We start from the raw sequence: 21534 nt of genomic DNA on the forward strand, positions 1-21534 counted from the left end.
ATGCATCTTCCAGCAGATGCCAGTGCCGCCAGCCTCGCACAGTAGTGATGTGGGAAAAAAGGGTCATCTACCCACCCTACAGAGAGCAAGGCTGATAGCTAGCAGCATGACCGGTATTAGTAAATGTAAGTAGATGTCATTTTATATGTTATATTAATAACAATGCTAATAAAGCATAGTGAATTGACAGTGTCTACTTATAAAGCTTATAAGAAAGTCGTTAGAATGTCAACCAATAAACAAAAAACTTGATTGAGATTGGACTGTTAATACACATAGTGTGTGACCATCCTAATTACTGCATGTATTCTCCAAAGCTACCAACAGCGACTTGTTCTTGGCCACTTAGTTCAGCCAAGAACAAAAAGCTGAGGCTGCAAAAATGTAATCTGCTTAATCTCGACGCAGGATTCATTTTTGAAGTGTGCTTTCGTTGCTTTTTCTGGCTTTTTGGCGCTAGTCATTAAACCTCTAGCCCTGTGCCGGCACTCTGAGCTCATTACGTTCAGTGTTTTTCAGCTGTTTTTTTTTTTTTTTCAGACCAAGGCCAGAAACCATACACCAATCCACCACACGATGATTATTTCATCAAAAGGAGTCTGTTTTAACCAACCTGAGGAGACCCAGAAACCCTGTTTTTTTCTTTTTCTTTTTCCTTTTCGCTCTCGCTGGCAGCAGAGTTTGAGGTTTGATGTCTTAATTGAATATGTTTACAGCAAAAGAAGCAACTTCTCCTCAAGCTCCCAGTAACTGGGTTACCCTGTTTAAGCAGTGAGGCGGCGTCCTCTGGTTCACCCCGAAAATCTCTCTCTCCCTCTGTCTCTCTCTCCATTCCGCTCGCTCTGCAGACGCCCCCTCCCCTCTTTGATCCTTCTCTGCAGACGGCGGGAAAAGATGACAGCTCCTCGACGAGTGTGTGCGGCTGGAAGAGAAAAGAGGAGAGGACTTTTTGAAATTTTTATCAGCGGGTGACATGTATGGCATCAAACAGCCTGCAGGATGGGTTAAGAATGCCTCAGCCTCCAGAGCACACACAGGCTTTTGTGAGACAACACCTGATGCCTGGCCCCCATCACACACAAACACATGTTTTATATACCTTGTCAGGACACTGGGTCAGACATACAGTATGTATCATTGGTATTGTACAGTATATTACATTATATGATAATAATGATTCATACACCTGTCATATATGCTCCAGATTTCTCTTGGATGCCCCCAGCCATCCCATCACCAGCACACCTAATTTACCATCATTAAGCCCTGATTTAGCAAACCAGGTGTTGGATGATCACTATAAATAATACTAGACTCCCATGAGGAGAGCTTTGGAGATGTTTTACTGAGCAGATAAACACAACCTGCCCAGTTATGGAGCATATCCATTTTACCTTACAGTTGTGGCAAAAGTATTGGGACACCTGCTCATTCATTGTTCCTTCCGGAAATCAAGGGTATAAAAAAAAAAAGAGTGAGCACTCAGTGACAAGAGCATTTGTGAGGTCAGGATGTTGGATGATCAACACCATAGGTTCATGCTTATCTGCTCCAGAGAGTCCTATTCGGATGGCAGTACTTCTCTACCGGGACTAGACAGGCTGTGGGTGGGCATTTGCACATCTGTGCTAGCTGAAGGTGTTCTTCAGAAGGGGTGCCCACAAACATTAGGACTGGTTGTTTGTCATATTTCCTTAGTATGTACTGTATATGTATTACATAGCCCCAAACATACCTGTGTATCTCAGTTTTTCACCTGTACAACCACTTATTCGTCCAATTATCAATGATCTAATCAGCCAATCGTGTGGCAGCAGTGCGACACAGAAAATCATGCAGATATGGGCCAGCAGCTTCAGGTAAAGTTTACATCCATCATCAGAATGGAGAGAAAAATCTGATCTCTGTGATCTCTGTGATATTAAGTCTGGCATGATTGTTGCTCCGGATCTCCTGGGATTTTTAAGTGGCAGTTCTGCTGACAGAGAGGTCAACAGAGAATGGCCAGGCGGAGAATAGTCAAGCTGACAGAAAGGCAGAAATAACCACTGTACTATTAGTAGTGAGCAGAAAAGCATCCTAGAATGCTTGAGGCAAATAGGATACAACAACAGAAGACCACTTCAGGTTCCAATCCTGTCAGCCAAGAGCAGAAAGCTGAGGCTGCAGTTGGCACAGGTTTATCATACCTGGACTGTTGAGGCCTGCAGAAATGGTGCCTGGTCTGACAATCCTAATTTCTGCTAAGGTACACAGATGGTAGAGTCAACACTTTGGAGCCAACAGCATGAATTCGTAGACCCAACCTGCATTGTGTCAACAGTCCAGGCTGATGAAGGTGGGGAATGTTTGCTTGGTACACTTCAGGCCTGTTAATAACAACCAATCATTGCTTGAAGGCCACAGCCTGTTTGAATACTGCTGCTGACCATGTGCATCCCTTCATGACCAGCTTTTTCCCCCATCTTCTAATGACTTCTTCCAACATGATGGTGCACCATGTCACAAAGCAAATGTCTGGTTTCATGAACATGACATTCAGTGAACATGAGTTCAGTGTTTTTCAGTGGTCCTTCCAAGAACAGTATCCAGACCAGTAGAACACATTTGGGATGTGGTAGAATGGGAGATTCTCAGCATAAATTTGCTTCTGAAAAATCAGCAGGAACTGCCTGACGTGGACATGTCAACATGGACCAGAATCTCAAAGGAAGGTTTCCAACAACTTGTGGAATCCATATCACAAAGCATAGACGCCTAATGCACTGTTTGGTTTAAATACACTTTAGAAAAACGTCAGGAGGGTTTGCAGGTCTTGTAAATCAGTCCCGATTTCCTGAGGTTTTCCATGCATCCTAAAAACATGTCTAAACAAACACATAGCCCCTCTGCTTCCTGACCTCCTGTCTCCTTATCAGAGCAGACTTTCTCAACAGGTGGGTGGGTGATGTGTATGGAGATGAAGGGAGCTGACAGAATCGCCCGTCTCTGTTTACCCTCCTGAACATATGGCATGGAGACACTCATCTGCCTTGCATAGCTCACAGCAGCGCCGAGCAGCAGCTCAGGCTGAATCCATTTCACACTGCATATCACACACCCTCGGCCTCCTTCCCTAAAGCCTTTCCAAAACTTTCTCAACTACACAGTTTACTCTTTAATGATGTGAATGAATAAATATGTACGCTTCCGTTCAAAGGTTTGGAGCACACAGGAGCTTCCTGTCATTTAAAGCAACATTATGTAGCATTTTTACCTTGAATTAACAGCTTTATAATAACGTCGAGGCTCCAACAACCGGTAATACGCAGCATAGCGCCTCTATTGTTGCTACACCGGGCTAAAAGCGCTGCTAAATGCTCTATGTAACTATGATGAAGTGTTGGCAAGAGAATGGTGAACTGCCTAACTGCGCAAGTCATATTCCTGTAAAATCAGTCCACATAAGCCTTTCACAGTGACGGTTCTGTATCCCTCAGCTTGTCCAGAAATGCATATGTAAAGCGAGTCCTTTAGTGGTGGCACAAAGCATGAATTACGATTCCCAACTAAAGGGAGCACGAAATACCAATTCTCACATAATGCTGCTTTAAAATATCAGCTTCAGAATCATGTAGATGCTTCATTGACTTGTACCAAAGAGATTAGCATCGTTGTCATAGCCACGCCAGGCCAGGCATTTCAAAAGAGGGGATGAAAATCTCAAGGCCCAACCTGGCAAGAAATGACTAAAATTAGAAAAACACCATGTAAAAGGCAGCTGGTTCTACAGATACATGTTATACAATATACAATAAAATTATATAACATTATACAGTACAGCACATAAATGTCAATAAATACACTGACAACCGTAATTGTTTTATCATAACTGGGGTAAGCCTAAAGACACCAGAAGGTACTGTTTTTTTTTGTTGTTGTTGTCTTTAACACTTTAACAGTATATACTGTATCTAAATTACACTAAATGTCCAAATGTTTGTGGACACTGTTTCTAGGTAATGCATTATGCTACTTTAATTTGCACCCATGCTGACACATGCACGTGTAAATGCACACAAACACACAGCCTTTCTACTCCCCGTAGAGAAGTACTGCCAATAGAAAAGGATACTCTGGAGCACAGGACTTAGTACTCTGGTGGTCTAGAGGGGTATAAAGAGCACCAGTTTTGTGGAGAACTGTGTTCTCTAAAGTAATGGAACTCTTGTCGCTGAATGCAATCAAATTCTCACGACAATGCTCCTCCAAAATCAAGTAAAAAAGCTTTCTAGACACAGTTACTCCAACAAAAGAAGGGTAAACTCTTTTTAATACCCTTGATTTCAGTAGAAACAATGCTAGAGCAGGTGTCCCAATACTTTTCCATGTCCATATAGGATGTCTCTGTTCTGATTGGCTGTCATGTAGCGTGTCTTGTTCAAAAAAGCAATCAGGGAAAAGATGTGTGAAACAAACTGTTCAGTTCTGACAGAAACTCTCAGAGAACATCTAATTCTGACGCTTGTTTTTCATCAACAATTCCTCAAACCTTTTCAGTTGAAAAGTGTAGAAAGTAAAAAAATAATTTTCCCATGATATGGGCCCTTTAATCCTGAACTTCAAAGAGACAGAGAGGCTAAACACTCATTTTTTGGGGGCTAAAGAGGATTTTATCTGTGTCGGGTCGATTTGTAAGGAGAGGTTCAGGTGCAGGTCGCTCCAAAAGAGGAGTAAAGACACCCTGAGACTTCGCTCTCGCACTCAGCATGATGCAAAAATGAACATAAAGGTGCTATACGGTGCAGCGTTGGGCTCTGGAGACCCGCAGTGTCCCTCAGCTGAACTCATGGTACTGTGCTTCACTCAGCACTGTGGGGACTTTATTCAAATCACCCTCCTCAGCAGAGTCAACTTTCACACACACACACACATACAAGTAGGTTACTATAAGCGGTTTTGTATGTTGCATGTTGGTTACACACACCCACATGAGGAAGTGTGTGTGTGCAGTACAATACTGTGCAAAAGTTAGAGACCAGACTTTACCAGTCAAAACCATTAGGTACCAAAACCCTAAGCCCCCAGCAGCACTTACAGCTTTCATCTTCAAGAAGCATTTTAAATAGCTCAATACAACTAATAGAACAAGTGCTTTCTCCAAATCCAACACAAAATACCACTTTTAATGACGACTGCAGTCTCAGATTTATCATGACCATCAGCTACCAGCTTCTGGCAGCATTCCTAAGGAATCTCAGCCCATTCCTCATGAGCAATGGCCTCCACTAATATTCTTGGGTTTGCTGCTGCAGACACCTTCTTCAAATCCCACCAGAGACTGTCTATGCAGTTCCAGTCAGACTACTCCAGACTACCGTAACGATCACTCAGAATCTTCCAGGACTTCTTCTGAAACCAAGCCTTGGTGAACTTTAAGGTATGCTTGGGTTAACTGCTGGAAGGTTCAATGATGCCCAAGCTTCAGCTTCCTCACAAAAGGCATGCTGTTTACTGCTGGGATTTTTTCTTGACACTTGATTGAATGCATCTTGCCCTCCATACACTGCAGGTTTCCAGTGCCAGAGGAGGCATCACCAAGCCACCGTCATGCTTCACTATAGGCAGGGTGTTCTTTTCAGCATATGCTTCATTCTTCCTGACCCTGATCCAACATACCCATGGCTCCATAGAGGTTTTAGGGTTCTTTTCTTGTGGAGTGAACTTTTTGGGCTTATAGATCAGCGGTATGTCTGAGGGAGAGAGAATGAAGCATATTTTGAAAAGAGCACCCTGCCTACAGAAGAATATTAGTGAACTAGAGGCCCCTGCCCATAAGGAATGGGCTAAGGTTCCTCAGGAACGCTGCCAGAAGCTAGTGTCTGGCTATGCATCAGGTCGTAACAGCAGAAGGGAGCTCTACTAAGTGCTAAGGACGCTTGTCATGAAGGGGTGAATAATTCTGAGACTGCAGTCGTCATTGAAAGCGGTACTTTGTGGTTGAATTTGGAGAAAAGACTGGTGTAGTTTGATTGGGTTATTGCAAACAGCTACACTTGGCTAAAAAACCTAATTTTCAATGGGGGCTGAATAATTTTGCATGCAACTATATGTAAACCTACGTTTTAAACCTACTGTTGTAATTATGTCTTAACATTTTGTTATGCTTACTCCGTTAACACGCCAAGGCTTATTCTGCACTAAGGTGTATTACTCAGTAACTACAGGGACCTCTGTAGACAATGGTGGGGCTATTCTCTGGTAACAGAAGTTTGTAACGACACTTTCAGCCTGCCGGCGGACCAACTTTTTAAGGTATGGGATTTTTTAATGTTGAAGACAACACTCAGACAAAGCACCAGGCTAATGGTGGCATGCACTGATGTTGCACTGCACATGTTGTACTCTCTCAGTAGTTTGGGTATGAACATTTTCACATATTTGCAGGGCTGATCAGTCGGTTTCTCTGAGGGACATAATTCAATTACTGAGACCTATTAAATAACATCCACAGTTCCTCAGGTAATATCCAAAAGAGCTCATTTAAGCAGTACTGGGAAATAATATTTTTTTTGTATTGCCCAGTTATAAAATGTTATACGGGTGTCTGATATAATGTGTATTAAAGTGTTTCTGTTTTTGCAGTCCTTCTCACCACATTCTAGTTGTCCATCAACACGCCAGAGAGATGATACCAAGCAATGCGGGTTACCTAACCCACTGCTTGTGGTTTAGTGACACTTCACTCACAGGAAACTGCCTCCAGGGCTTTTTTAAAAAATCGTCCAGGGTATAACGGTGAGTGATAATGTAACTGCTTCTACGGTTTTGCAGGTTCTCCTGCCACACTCCAGTTTCCGTCTCTCATCACACCAGAGACGGAGCTGGATCCAAACTTGTTTGACCTGTGTTATGCTTGTTATTTGTGAGTGACACTCATTTCTTGTGTTTACGGGTCCTTCTCCCTTATCTAGAGGGATGACTAGAGGGATGACACTGAGCGTCATGGGCTTCCCACTTTTAATGAACAAGGTTTGCTAGCATGTGGTCATCTTTAATTACGGTAGGTTTTGTCCATCTATACATTTTCTGCCTTGTGTAATATTTGCTTACATTTTTTCGTCCTGTTTCTCCTACAGGTTCTGCCACAGTTTCCAGTTCCCAGTTGTCCGTCATGAATCAAAGTTTCTTCAAATTACTCTGCTGCATTCAGTTCCGATTTCTGTAGGTACAGTCAGAATACAGAGCAATGCATTGCATGCAGAAGTTTTGGGGTGCACTGGTCAAACTTTCAGTTCCTATGAAAAGTTAAGACAGTAGATCTCTAGAAGATTTAAGCAAGATCTGTGTTTTACTTTTGTGATTTGAGCTTTCAGATCAGACCAAAGTCTCAGACTTTAATTAGCTTATCAGAGCTATGGCTATAGGTCACCATCATTGTTAGGACAAAATACACTTTGGGATTATTAATACTAAGCAGGTTGCGAAAATAGCATTTACATGGTTTCCGTACTATCCGTGGAAACTGTGGAACGCAAACTGTGCACAATTTAAAATCAACATTTAATAAATGTTAATAAACATCAGTCTGAGAACAACTGCAAATGTTAAACTTTTAATACTCCAAGGCTTATTACACACTAAGGACTTACACAGTACGTCTGCAAGTTTGTAAGTTTTCACTATCATGTAAGTTACCTATATACATTTTAAGGTCGTATTAACTAATTGTTGTGGGGTTTTTTTTAACATATGTATGTATCAGGCCTGTACATACCTTTATTGGTCTTAAATCAAGCCACACTTTATCTACTATAGATTTGTGGTCTACGTTTGGGTGTAATATAGTGCTGAGTGGTGTCTGGCTGAGGTGAGCTAGCCTGTAGCGCTAATGTTTTGTGTAGCCTGTAGTCATATTTTTTGTTTATTATTTGATCATTATTCTTTTCCCGTATCATTTTTGACCAGAGAAGCAGTAAATGCTCCAGTTTCTAAGACCATGAAAGCTATATGAAAGGTGGTGGATGCATTAAGCACTAAAACTCTGATATAACTGATATTATATGTAATTGTTGTAATTGCTTCTGTATCGTTTCCTGTTAAATATGTTTCAGCATTTTTACAGAAATTATGAAAAATAAATAACTCGTACTTCCTGAACATTTTGAGTGGATATGATACATATGGAGGGTGGTCTCTGACTTCTACACAGTACACAGTAAACGCACAAGCAAGTGTGTCTATGTTGGGCAACTCACACACACAGGAAAGTGTGTGTGGTGAGTTACAAACACACAGTAGCCAAACACAATTTCATGAATATGCACTCGTGCCGAACATGCCGGAGGCATTTTGGAATGTAATGCTACGCTTATTTACTGTACACTCGTCTGCTTATTTCCTGTGGGATGCCTACAGAGAAATAAGCGTAGATTTTTTTTCTGCAGATGGCAGAATAATAATATCCCGCTGCAGACGGTGACATATTGCCAAATTCTATTAAACAGGTTGGTTATAATAATAATAAGTCTTAATAAAACCCATAAATCAATATAAATTCAATTTGACACATTTGATAAATGACAGGCCGCTAATTTTCCACTTAACAAAGGAAGAAGTGGAAAACTCTCTGCATATATGAAAGCAGATCAATCAACTGCACCTTGTGGCCATGGCCTTTGACAGTTTAGCCTGAACATAAAAACAACACAACACACTGTGCGCTCATGTGACCTCAAAGAACGTTGCCGTTCAAACTATGAAAATCATTCGTCAAAACAATAATGTTAGTTAAAAATGACGCATTAAAATATTATTTGAACATATTTAATATTTTTTGGCACTAATTAAATATATTTTAGAATCACATAGAGCTCAGTTTTATATATGTAACTAAAAGAAAAAAATACAGCTTCCTACTAATTACTTAAAACGTCAGGTTTGTAGAGCATTAAATCATATTTAAATCATTTTATTTTATTTTATTTTATTTTGCATTTTATCTGCTACTGGTTTTATATTATTGACAACAGGGACACCAACATTACTGAAAATAGTTTAAATGTAAATATGCATATGTGGATATGTGAAAAAGTATTTAGTCAGCCAATGATTGCATTGTGCATTGTGAAGTTCTCATATTTAGAAAGATGAGAGAGGTCTGTAATGTTCATCATAGGTACACTTCAACTATGAGAGAGAAAATAATTAAAAATAATTTATTTGTAAATTATGGTGGAAATATTTGGTCACCCACAAACAAGCAAGATTTCTGGCTGTCACAGACCTGTAACTTCTTCTTTAAGAAGATCCTCTGTCCTCCACTCGTTACCTGTATTAATGGCACCTGTTTGACCTTGTTACCTGTATAAAAGACACCTGCCCACAACCTCAAACAGTCACACTCCAAACTTAACCATGGCCAAGACCAAAGAGCTGTCGAAGGACACCAGGAAGAAAATTGTAGACCTGCACCAGGCTGGGAAGAGTGAATCTACAAGGCAAGGAGCTTGGTGTAAATAAATCAACTGTGGGAGCAATTGTAAGAAAATGGAAGACATACAAGACCTGTTGCCATGATTGGCTTATTAGATGATTGCATTAATAAGTAGGTTTACAGGTCTTTCTTATTAAGTGCTTGGTGAGCATTTATGTAAAATATACACTATATATACACATACATGTTTACTCTATATGCAATTCCATTCTTTTGATCAATATTGTATCTTGTTTATAGATGCTGAAAGATTCTCCTCTCCAAAATACTCCTAAACATTTACTGAATGCAGCGCTGGTTCCTAATCGGAGACTGAGCGCTCCAGATGGCTCGCAGTTGGACTTTGAAAGCAACATGAAGAAATGGCTAGAAATGAAGAACTCAGCTTCTACACCCCCTGAAGCAGCTAATTTCAATAAGAACAAAGCCGTTGCGGGATGAAACATTTCTTTCAGCCAGAGGCAATTTAAATCCTACATTAGTTTCAAGTTGCACATTTTTAGTTCCTAAAATCAGTTTAAGAAGTCCTCAAAATGCAGCTGGAATTCTTCAACTGGTCAAACAGGAAAATAATTAGAAAATAATTCAACATCTCCGGCTGATTGCTCTCATCATCAACAGAAGATCCGGCTGAGGATGAAGCTGCATCAGCAGGATAAATGAGGTGCTATAATGAACTTCATTAAGGGTAAGTAAATGGCCCAGTGTTTTTAGTGTCTGTATCCGTGTCCTCAAACTGCTTTGAAACTTTGAAAAGGGGATCTGGATGCACTCAGTGTGCATTTATTTTCTTCAGTTTTCTTGGAATCGTGCACAGAAATAAGCCATTCCCCAGACCGTTCAGTTGCTTTTATTACTATTTCATTTATTTAAATGTTTGTTTATTATATTTTTATATTTCTATTGTTTTTACTTACTTTACATTTACATTTGATTCTTTCTTTCCTGTTGTGTTTATGAATTATGTTTGTTTATATTTTGTTATGTTTTTTATGTTTACATTTAGATTTTATTATTTGTTTTTTAGTTTACTGCATTTGTTATATTGTATTCTTTACTATTGTCTTTTTATTTACTGCTTGCATTTATATTTGATTCTTTATTTTATTATATTTGTTTATATTGTGTTCTTTACTATTGTCTTTTTTATTTAACTGTGTTCACGTTTTATATTTGATTTTTGATTTTTATTTTATTGTATTTGTTTATATTGTGTTGTTTACTTTTGTTTACTTTTATATTTTATTCAGAAATTATTTTATTTTATTTTACTATGTGTGCTTTTATTGCCTAATATTGTTGTTTGTATTTGTCTTTTATTTAATATATTTTACTTTTTATTATTAACTTATTAACATTGTTTGCATTTTAAGACATTATACAACTAAATGAACTAACTCAGATAAGCCAAAACACCTTTTGAAAGCAACTCCATGGTTTTAAGACAATCTGTCGTGATCAGTCATTTTTACATTTGGGACAGAGTTAACTGCAGCTCAGTCATTTGGATTCAACTATAGATTCTTTATAAACAGGGTCTGCATGTCAGTAAATTATATAGATGTGAAAGACACATACAAAAGTGTCATACAACGTACAGTTAGTTTGTTAAATGTGGATTGAAAAAAACACACCATTCTCAAACAGAATCAGTGGTTAATACTAGATGATAAAACGAAGTGTACATTAATAAGTTGCATAAGAAAGTCTGTGAACCCGTGGTTAAGGACTGTATTTCCTTCATAGAGCTGTCTAACGCTGGCTTAAGCAGTGCTGTAGTGACCTCTTATGGCCATCAAGTGCTACTGAAGTTAATACTGTTCCTCTATATGCATGTCGCATCACATTTTACTTCCAATTCATTAAAATATACTCAGAAAATGTTTAAACTAATGAAATGAGGTGAGCCATTAAGCAGAGGGCAAACTCTGACCTCAGAGGAGTTATAAGATCTATATGATGAAAAAACTAAATTCTCATCACTTTACTAAAATAAGATACACTACAACATGCTGCTGATACACTAAACGTACTATTTAGTCCATATGCCCCTATATTGCCCCTTTGTCGAACAGTGCGCAACACATGACAGCCAATCAGAACAGAGCTAATTTACATACACTATATGTTCAAAAGTTTGTAGACACCTGCTCGTCCAGCATTTATTTTAGGGTTTCTTCAAGGGTATGAAAAGGAGACTCCCTGCCTTTTCTTTTGGGAAGGCTTTACAATAGATGACTGTAAGAATCTGATTGTAATCAGCTACTGGTGAGGTCAGGTATTGGTGTTTTATGACTAGGTCTGGATCACAAACATCACTCAAAACCTCATAAACATCACTGATCAAACATAACTCATTCCAAAATTATTGGATGGCGCTCCATCACTCGAGAGAAGTGATCCATACAAGCTGTGGGGCACCCGTATCAGCAATGGGGGCCCTAACAGGTTCTGAATGTACTCATTAGAGGGAGCACTTCTGTGACTGTGAATGTGAGATATGAGTTCCAAATCTGAAAGTATGAGAACTAAGTTTTGTACTTCAGAGTTGGTAGAAGAATGAGCCTAGTTTCTTATAAAGTAGTTATTCTACAGATTTCTAATTTAAAAAACAGTGTAACTGTGTTACCACCCTGTTATGCACATTATTGAGCATTATTGATTTATTACCAATACGTGTTATTCGTCTGTAATTGGCAGCAGTTTGATTCATTGTGGGTTTTATGTAGTTTAAAGTGTATTGCTTTATGTGAGTTCATTGTGGAGTTAAATAGATATGAATCCAAAAGGATTTAAAATACTTATCACTGAGTAGAGACTAAAAAGCACTAAATACGTATTTAATGAGTCAATTTGTGACACACTTTCAGCATCTAATTATGTCCCTTTTTTAAGTTTATCAGTATTTGGTGGTCAAATATGGTCTAAAATTAACATCTGCCCAGTTTGCAGGGTGAGTAATAGATATTTGAGGTGCTATGGGTTATCCTCATCACTAATGACTGGCAAAACAGCACTAAATAACTTGCATAACAGGGTGATAAACAAAGTGTTTATTGTGCGTTATTGCAACTAATAACCAAAAAAATTGTGTTTTTCACACAACAAACTGATTTAAGCTTTACTGAACTGTAAACAACTGATTTATTTAGAACTAGACCTTAATAAGCTTAACATTTGTATTACCCAAAATTTAACATAGGCCTCTATTCATTATAATTAACATTATAATAAAACATTAACCTTATTATAGTTAGAATAAAATCTATATCTAGAATGCTTTGTGTTTCCAAAGTAATGATCTAATGTCGAGGCAGAAAACTTGACAAGTGACCATTAAAATGTAATGTGCATAAATGTATACAGTTGCACTGTAAATTATTCAACCCCCAGTGCAAATTAGATTTAATAGCACACATTCATTCAGATGATTGCAATACAACCAATCAAACAATTGTTTGTTGATAGCTCAACACAGCTAATAACAATGCCATTTTAATGACAACTGCAGTCTCAGACTAATTCACCCCTGAACAGAATCGCTAATAAAACCACACATTTTCAAATCAGGTGGGAAATCAAGTTGCATCAGGTGTGCTTGAGATAAAACACTTGAAATACCTGGACTGGCTGGGGGTTTGCTGACTTTGACGTTTAACTGCATGTTAGAAGTGCTGTCACCAGAGTTGTCCAAAATGTTCAGAGAAGAGATAACTTCCATCACAAACAAGGAAAAGGATACAAAAAGAGAGCAAAGGCACTAAATGTTCCTAGAGATACAGCTGGAAGCATAGTTCACAAGCTCAAAGTTGAAGGGACACTGGCTATGCTATTTGGATGTAGCAGAAAGAGGAAGCTATCACCAGCTGCCAACAGATTCCTGAAGAGCCATGTGTCCAAAAGCATACGCTAAAAAAGAGCACCCTGCCTACAGTGAAGCATGGCGGAGGCTTGTGATGTTTTGGGGCTGCTATGCTTCCTCTGGCACTGGAAACTTGCAGTGTGCGGAGAGCAAGATGGACTGAAGCTTGGGCGTGATTGGAACGTTCAACAGTACAATGATCCCAAGCGTACCTCTAAGTCCACCAAAGCTTGGCTTCAGAAGAAGTCCTGGAAGAATATGGATTCGCCTTCACAGTCACCTGATTTGAACTCCACAGAAAACCTTTGGTGGGATTTGAAGAAGGTGTCTGCAGCACGCAATCCCAAAAATATTAGTGAATTGGAGGCCACTGCCCATGAGGGGAATAGGCTGCCAGAAGCTGGTGTCTGGCTATGAGTCACGTTTGTCATAACAGGTCCTAACAGCTAAAGGGTGCTTTACTAAGTACTAAGAATGCTTGTCATGAAAGGGTCGAATAATTCAACAGTCAACTGCAGTCGTCATTAGAAATGGCATTTCATGTTGAATTTGGAGAAAGCACTTGTTCTATTAGTTGTATTAAGCTATTTCAATTGGTTTACTGCAAACTGTGCTAATAAGCCTACTTCGCCAATCTTCTGGTGAATAGTTTATCATACTTATATATATATTGTGCCCGTTTTAATGTGTACTCAAGAAAAAAGTATTAATACAGCAACCGATTCCATACTTTTGAACAGAACACTTGAACTGGTTGCACTGGTTCTAAAGGTTATTTGACTTATAACAATAGCAGAACCCTATTTTGGAGTCTGTAAGGAATTGTTCTATTGTTCTTAAAAGAGCTGGATACAATAAATGTGGCATTCATCTCAAGCATGAGTTTTATTGAAGGCTTACATACGTTACATACTGCCTACTGCATCATATGACACCCTGAGTTGGTTAGAGGATGTTCATTTCATCCCGTATCAGATTTCTAATTTCCCTTGACTGTCTTCTGCTCAAACTGTTTAGAGCCACCATGCTCTCTTGGAGTATAATTACCTGTGGACGAAGAGCTGTCGCAAAGCATTATTGAGGGGGTCTGATGTCCAGCGCTGGTGTACAGATGCTGTCCTCCATGTTTCTAGGTGCTAAAGAACAAATAACACAGAACACAGTTCTGACCTCCATGTCCAAGACAATGAATTAAAGGCAAGGGCTCATCTCAATCAGTACAGTATGTATATGCAAGCTAAGCTGCCAAAGCTGACTGTACACCACCCCACTGGATGAAACAATATATGTGAAGACTTTTAGCTTCAATTCAATTAAAGAATTACAGCCATTATATAGACCCTCCATTTCTACAGGCTCTAAAGGAATGGGAGAAACCAACAATTATAAATATAAGGATTTATATTATGAGTTGTACTTGGATGCAAATCATCTGCATTCACTGACTGCCTGATGTCTAGAACCCATGGGCATCAAATTATGCTCAGTTTCCTCCCTTGAGATGCTTTGCCAGACATTTCCTGCAGCCACTTTCATTGGCTGCTTGTTTGTGGATCTTCATGCCTTTAGTCTGTCTTCAGTAAGTGAAAAGCTGCTCAGTAATGTTGAAGTAAGGTGACTGACTCCATTTAAAAACACTGCAATTCACTGCAATTTAAAGAGGCTTTTGGGGACTTCTATCTGCAGTCATATCAACAATCAACACACATGATCCAGTTCCACTGGCAGCCATACATGCCCATGCCATAACACTGCCTCCACCATGTTTGCCAGATGATCAGATGGTACGGTTTAGATCATGAGTAGTTTCTTTCTATCTCTCTACTCTTCTCTTCCTAAGCTAATCTTGGTTTAGTCGAAAGATACTTTCTAACAAAGTCTGGTCTGGCCTTTCAGTTCTCGAGTGTACCAGTGGTATTACCAGAGGTTAACCCGTCGTATTGACATTCCCAACGAAGGCATCTCCAGGTTGTAGACATTGACAATTACATGCCTACCGCCCTCTCTGCCCTCTCTGATTGGTTTGCTTTGTATTTTCAATCTAATGATGGCCTTCTTCATTTGCATTAATGTCTCTTTGGACCACCTATTGCCCTGTTCCCATGAACAGCTACAGAATGCAAATTTAATACTTGGAATCAGGTGGGCCCCACCACCCCACTGCCCCAGTCCATGCCAACCCTGAAACGTAACAATGTGCATACAGTGGACTTCACTATCTAATGCAACAGTGCACTAGTGGATAACTTCTAAAAGAGTGAAATCAACTTGTATATGTGGCAAAGTCTAAAGTAGCTAGATCGCACCTTACAACACTCAAGAGGCTCTAGATGTTTTTTTTTATTTAAACATTTTTTAAATAGTTGTAATGTTTTAAATAAAATATTATATAAATAATGAAAGTTTAAACAGTTTAATACAGTGTGTGCAGAATTATTAGGTAAGTTGTATTTGAGAGGATTCTTTTTATTATTGAACAACAACTATGTTCTCAATCAACCCAAAAGACTCAAAGCTTAATATTTTTGGAAGTTGGAGTGGGTTTTTTGGCTTGGCTATCTTGGGAGAATATCTGTATGTGCAGGTAACTATTACTGTGCAGAATTATTAGGCAACTTAATAAAAACTAATATATACCCATCTCACTTGTTCATTTTCACCAGGTAAACCAATATAACACCACAAAATTTAGAAATAAACATTTCTGACATTCAAAAACAAAACCAAAAACAAATCAGTGACCAATATAGCCATCTTTCTTTACGATGACACTCAAAAGCCTTCCATCCATAGATTCTGTTGCTTGATCTGTTTACGATCAACATTGCGTGCAGCAGACACCACAGCCTCCCAGACACTGTTCAGAGAGGTGTACTGTTTTCCCTCCCTGTAGATCTCACATTTTATGAGGGACCAAAGGTTTTCTATGGGGTTCAGATCAGGTGAACAAGGGGGCCATGTCATCATTTATTACTGGCCAGCCACACTGTGGAGTATTTGGATGCATGTGATGGAGCATTGTCCTGCATGAAAATCATGTTTTTCTTGAACGATACCAACTTCTTTCTGTACCACTGCTTGAAGAAGGCGTCTTCCAGAAACTGGCAGTAGGTCTGGGAGTTGAGCTTCACTCCATCCTCAACCCGAAAAGGTCCCACAAGTTCATCTTTGATGATACCAGCCCATACCAGTACCCCACCTCCACCTTGCTGGCGTCTGAGTCGGAGTGGAGCTCTCTGCCCTTTACTGATCCAGCCTCGGGCCCATCCATCTGGCCCTTCAAGAGTCACTCGCATTTCATCAGTCCATAAAACCTTAGAAAAATCAGTCTTAAGATATTTCTTGGCCCAGTCTTGACGTTTTATCTTATGTTTCTTGTTCAAAGGTGGTCGTTTTTCAGCCTTCCTTACCATGGCCATGTCCCTGAGCATCACACACCTTGTGCTTTTTGATACTCCAGTAACGTTGCAGCTCTGAAATATGGCAAAACTGGTGGCAAATGGCATCTTGGCAGCTTCACGCTTGATTTTCCTCAATTCATGGGCAATTATTTTACGCCTTTTTTTTTTCAATGCGTTTCTTGCGACCCTGTTGGCTATTTGCCATGAAACGCTTGATTGTTTGGTGATCACGCTTCAAAAGTTTGGCAATTTCAAGATTGCTGCATCCCTCTGCAAGACATCTCACAATTTTTGACTTTTCAGAGTCCGTCAAATCTCTCTTTTGACCCATTTTGCCAAAGGATAGGAAGTTGCCTAATAATTAAGCACACCATTGATTGTTGATGTCATTAGACCACACCCCTTCTCATTACGGAGATGCACTGATTTACTTGATTGGTAGTTGGCTTTCAAGCCTATAGAGCTTGGAGCAGGACAACATGTATAAAAAGGATCATGTGATCAAAACACTCATTTGCCTAATAATTCTGCACACAGTGTATTGAATGTTTTTAAATATTCTAACACATTTTAGGGCTTGTCAGTCACAGGCCCTTATAATCGTCCCCCAATTTGACAGGAAATTTTATTTCCTTAAGTTGCTATGAAAAACCAAGGCAACAGGTCACACTTGCCCATGAAACTGCTTATTGGAGGCCATATCCAAAAAATGGCTTTGATTCCTAAACAATAAATGCAATATTTTTGTTAAACCCCTTGAATCAAAGCTGGATGTCTAGACTTCAATCACCTCATTTCATGTTAAAAAAAAGCCTCATTTGAAATCCAATGAGGTGGTGTACAGAAGCAAAATTACAAACACTGTGTCACTGTCCAAATACTTATGGACCTAACTGTATATATACTCTTATATTACCACTTGCATTAAATGTATAAGGAGCCTTTCAACCTAGACTGCTCTTTAAATGAGGTACAGTACACGACAGCCAATCAGGACACACATTGTCCTGAAAAAAGAAAAAAAAAGGTAATAATATTTGTTATTTGATTATATTATTTCTTCCAGCCAAAATGACAGCACTCCCAACACACATTCCTGCGTTCCTGCAAATGTCATAAGTGGACCTCAGGCAAAAACTAAAATGCAAGAAAAATCCAAGATACGGCCCCTTTGTTAAAGGAACGATTCGCTGATGAGACTGTTGACAGTCTACTGTCATTGTATGTCATTGTATGTCATTGTATGTTATCTAACCAAACATGTCTTGTTTGTGTTAAGTGACTTAAGCGAGTTTGGAAAATCATTGATTTTGGGGGGAAATACCATACAAGAATGATAATATAGGAAAAATATAGGATATGGCCCCTTTAACAACCAGGACAGGCTGTGTAACTGACACGACATGGAAATTCTAGTTCTCAGGTGTAGTGGAAACACCAGTTTCCACTGCCTGTTAGCCTTCGTCTTACCATCTCAAAATTCAAGAATTTATTGTCATTTGAAGATTTTGCTGATGTTCTCAATCAGTACAAATGATGAAGTCTCAGTTCGATGTGGTGTGACACTGAGCACAGCTTCGCCAAATATTCTCTGCTTGAACCGCAAACAGCAAGCAGCCACAGTGGAAAGGCTTCAAGAGAACATCGCCAAAGGTGTCTTTCACCAAGCCCCAGGAATATAAATATCACTTCAATGAGCGAAATTGAATTCACTGTGAAATCTACTGTGCCTGTAGATTGAGTTAGGGCAGGATGTTCATATTCCCAACCTCCTGCTCCCGTGACACTACGGGTCTTAGTGGTCAGTGTGAAGCATGTGTAGTCTTTAGAAGCCTACGATTTCCTAGCCGTAGATCTGCAGCAATGCTCTGTTTGAAGGTTATGGAAGGTTAAAGAAATGCAAACAACACACAGATTGAAAAAGAAAATAGGAGAGAGGCAGGCAGGGATGGAGGGAGAGAGGGAGAGAGAGAGAGATTGAGCACTGCCTCACCTGGTTGCCATAGAGACGTTCCCTCTCCTCACTTCAATACCCGCAAAGCAAAGTGGGTTCCCCAGCCTGAGAGAATCTGAGAGCCTAGCAGCGACGAGAAACATCAATTTTTAGCCCTGCCCCGGTGGTATGCTGAAAGAATGAAGGGGGGAAAAATACCAAGCTGAAAAACAATGTAAATGCAAGAATCTGATCAATGAAAGTACACAAAAACAGTAAACACCCCTCACTGCCCTCCATTCACATGAAACATAGGTTTCCAATCCAGATTCGCCTAGATCTGACTCTGTCAAGCTGATTTCTCCCTTATAAGATCCAGAGAATTCGGTCTTTCCTATCTAGAGAGGCAACCCAGGTGCATCTTAAAAGTTCAGCCATGTTCAACTCCTCTGCTGCGTTCTCTTCACTAGCTTCCTGTAGCTGCTGCCTGCATCAGATTCCCTGACGTTGGCCTACAAAGCCAAGACTGGACCAGCCCCTCCGTACTTGATGGCACTGGTCAAAAATCGATCTGCACCAAGAGGCCTTCGAGCTTCAAGTACGGCTCGGCTCGACCCGCCATCCTTTAAGATCCACAGAGGACAAGCGTCCAGACTGTTTTCTGTCCTGGGAATGAACTTCCCCCGGGTGTCCAAACAGCAGAGTCGCTCGCTGTCTTTAAACGGCGTCTGAAGACCCACCTCTTCCGAGAGTACTTGGGTGAATTGCAGTGTAGAGTATCATGGTCTCCATACTGACTTTTGTGTTTAGTAGTATGGAAGCTTAGAGGGATCTTTTGGATTCTAGTATTTTCTGAGTGAACAATAAAGCATTTTGGGAAGTCGCTCTACAGAAGAACGTATGCTAAATGCCTTCAATTTAAATGCATCAGAAGGTAATCTATGACTGCAGGCATGGTCTGCTCCATTAGCATCAAGCTAACAGTGGTGAATTTAGCTGGTTTATTGCTAAATGACCTGATCTACAGCTATTTTTACACAGAAACCTTGTACTTCACTTCAAAAACAGCTTCCATCTTATAGCCTATATCCTTACTAGCCTGGTTTGCCTGTTGCACTGGCATCAAACTTAATCAAAGTTTTCCATTTTAGAGTAACTCTAGCAGATATCTGTGGGGAAAAAAAGACATAGGGCCCTATTTTAGCAATCTTTAGGCGAGCCGTCAATGGCGCCGCTTGATTTAGGGCATCAGTGTGTCTTTGCCATCATAATGACGGGAAAAAAAAGTACACCTTGCGCTGCTCCAAACGCTCAAAAGGCCTGTACTAAGTCTCTTAATTAATCATTGGTGTGTTTTGGGTGTAACTTGCAGTAAACCAATCAGCGTGTTACTTGCCAATTCTCTTTAAGAGCCAGGTGCTGTCTGATTTTGGTGGATTGCTATTTCAATGGCGCATCGCGCACGGTCTGGGAGGGCGTGCTGACGTGGTGGAGCACCTCGCCTCCAGAAAAATTCAATTCAATTCTGTATTCTGTTTATTATTGATGTAAAACTGGCACACGCTATGGGTTTTTACACTGCTGCGTGTCCATGTGTACGTGGCCACGCAATTCACTGTCAAGATAGCAATGAACTGACTTTTGACGTCTGCCTAGGGTGTTTTCAGTCGGTGGCGCTACTGTGGCGAAATTGACCTGAACACACTTCATTTCGAGACCACCACACCCATCGGGAGAATAGACTGTTAGGGGGGTATGTGGTAGCAATGAGCTTTATGACATGGCTTGCGCAGGGTGTAAGATAGGGGGCATATTCTTTAGTGGTAACAGTTTTGAAGCACTGTACCTTGAGTGCAGATTTAAACTCTGTCTCTGAATATTACTACAGTCTGTTAGCTAGCTAGCTTAGCTGCATGCCCAACTTACTACGGACAGAATATGGTCCAATCGTCCCTCAGGCAGCCTTTTAGCGTCAACGACAAAGAATCTCCCAAATCCTAAATGAGTATTTACACAGAAATGTAATGTTTGTGATTTGCCTGTAGAACTGCATGTCTTTTGTGAATTGGAAATCTGCCAAAATGGCAATATTTTTTCAGATACTACAACAATATTCTGAGATTCTATGACAAATAAAGGTAAAGGTGCACATATTTGTCACTGTACAGCGAAATGTGTCCTCCGCATTTAACCCATCTGTGGTAGTGAACGCACACACACACACACACACTAGTGAACTAGGGGCAGTGAGTACACACACACACACCCAGAGCGGTGGGCAGCCAACTCCAGCGCCCGGGGAGCAGAGAGGGTAAAGGGCTTTGCTAAAAGGCCCAACAGTGGCAGCTTCGAACCCACAACCCTGTTATCGATAGCCCGGTGCTCTAACCGCTGAGCCACCACTGTCCCACTAAAAAATCAGGGGAGAGCGTGAATGTAGTCCCCCATTACCAGAAATTATGCAGTCGAGATTCCCACATTTGGGGAATTCGCAGGGGTCAGCACAACCGGAGTGCAATGGCTGAGCCTCACCCTGGGTGAACCACCTTCTTGATCATGGTATCTCCCCTGCCAGGTAAGTAATACTGTATTTGACTATAAAAATTCATTCTTTTTTTTCTTCACAGTTTTGAATAATTAAGTTGGTCATACCAGTGGCTTCAACTAGACGCTTCGTATGAATTCACGAGCTAAATGTAAGACTTTCTGATAACTGTGGCTTTTTATATAGAGCTTTAGGAAATAGGTCAAAGAAAGTTCAATTATGTCCTCAGTGTGTTTTTGATTACACCAGTGACACGGCTTCAGGGGACCACGTCTATTATGACATTAATATCATATATTTGATAGTCGTTTCTAACCT

At 40.1% G+C, this 21534-nt stretch overlaps 1 non-coding gene across 1 annotated transcript; it reads right to left on the minus strand.

Moving 5' to 3' along the window:
- Positions 1-21090: 21090 nt before the first annotated feature.
- On the minus strand, positions 21091-21254 carry LOC140543456 (U1 spliceosomal RNA). The gene has a single exon (XR_011978181.1). It is a non-coding gene; the product is annotated as a U1 spliceosomal RNA (small nuclear RNA).
- Between the last annotated feature and the right edge of the window lie 280 nt (positions 21255-21534).

Source organism: Salminus brasiliensis, chromosome 21 (assembly GCF_030463535.1).
Source record: "Salminus brasiliensis chromosome 21, fSalBra1.hap2, whole genome shotgun sequence".
In the NCBI taxonomy this organism is placed as follows: Eukaryota; Metazoa; Chordata; class Actinopteri; order Characiformes; family Bryconidae; genus Salminus; species Salminus brasiliensis.